Below are 1,310 nucleotides of genomic sequence, written 5' to 3'. Positions count from 1 at the left end.
TCTGCGATGCCCGAAGCATCAACTGCTGCGTGGGCCTGTGCCTGGTCCCCGGGAAGCTCCAGAAGCAGCGCAGCACCATCATCAAGAACAGCCGCCACCCCGTCTTCAACGAGGACTTCTTTTTCGACGGCCTCGGGCCGGCCAGCGCCCGGAAACTGGCCCTCAGGATCAAGGTGGTCAACAAGGGCAGCAGCCTCAAGCGGGACACGCTGCTGGGGGAGAAGGAGCTGCCCCTGACCTCCCTGCTCCCCTTCTTGTAAAGGCCCCCCAGCTGCCCGCCCTCCGTGCCTCCCGCAGGTGCCCAGGGGAGACCCACCGCCCCTCCCCACTCAGATGCCGACGGGCGGGCGGCAGGAGGGCCCTCAGGATCAAGGTGGTCAACAAGGGCAGCAGCCTCAAGCGGGACACGCTGCTGGGGGAGAAGGAGCTGCCCCTGACCTCCCTGCTCCCCTTCTTGTAAAGGCCCCCCAGCTGCCCGCCCTCCGTGCCTCCCGCAGGTGCCCAGGGGAGACCCACCGCCCCTCCCCACTCAGATGCCGACGGGCGGGCGGCAGGAGGCTCATTGGCTGCGCCAGGGGCCGGGGGGTGGACGAGGGGGGTTTAAACTCAGGCTGGGCCAGCCCGGATGCTGCAGCTGCGGCGGGGGCTCTCCTGGGATGCTGCATGGTGACCAGGATACTGCTTTTCACGGACTAAGTTATGTGGAGGAGGCAAAGAGGGGGCTGCCAGGGAAGAGAAGGCCATTTGCAGGCCTGAGCGCTACCCCTGAGCCCCAAGTTCCATGTCCCTCGAGGTGGTCTCACCACTGACAGAGTTCAGGTGGCTGGGAACCTGTGCCAGGAGGCGGCCGAGGTGGATCGAAGACCTCGAGGTCTCCAGTCCTGAGCCTGGGCTGAATCTTTTCCTGTGTGGCACGAGTGTCCTCATCCCCCAGGTCTGCCAGACGCCCCCCCTCCTCGCCCCCACCAAATCAGTGCCAGGCCCCAGGTTCTGCCGCCAGTGCCCCATGGGGCTGTGGGAGGCAGCAGAGCCGTGGAGCTCATGGTGCAGGAAATCCCGGAGGATGAAAATGGGAACAATGATGGGAACAATGGCTCCGCTTCTGTCCCTGGAGCCAGACAGCCCTCCCGGGGCCGTTTCCCTCCGGCACCTTCTTGGCTTGCTTTTCGGGCACAGGCCTGCCTGGCTGGTCCACTGCATCTGCTTGGGAGCCCTGGTGCTGCTGGGGTTCTGGAGCCTCCCTCCCCTGGAGAGGGATGCTCTGAAAGCACCAGAGGGCAGCCCATGACTCCCATCCCCCTCCCTCCCAC

The sequence above is a fragment of the Myotis brandtii genome, unplaced genomic scaffold, assembly GCF_000412655.1.
Source record: "Myotis brandtii unplaced genomic scaffold, ASM41265v1 scaffold236, whole genome shotgun sequence".
In the NCBI taxonomy this organism is placed as follows: Eukaryota; Metazoa; Chordata; class Mammalia; order Chiroptera; family Vespertilionidae; genus Myotis; species Myotis brandtii.
This window is presented reverse-complemented; position numbering follows the sequence as displayed.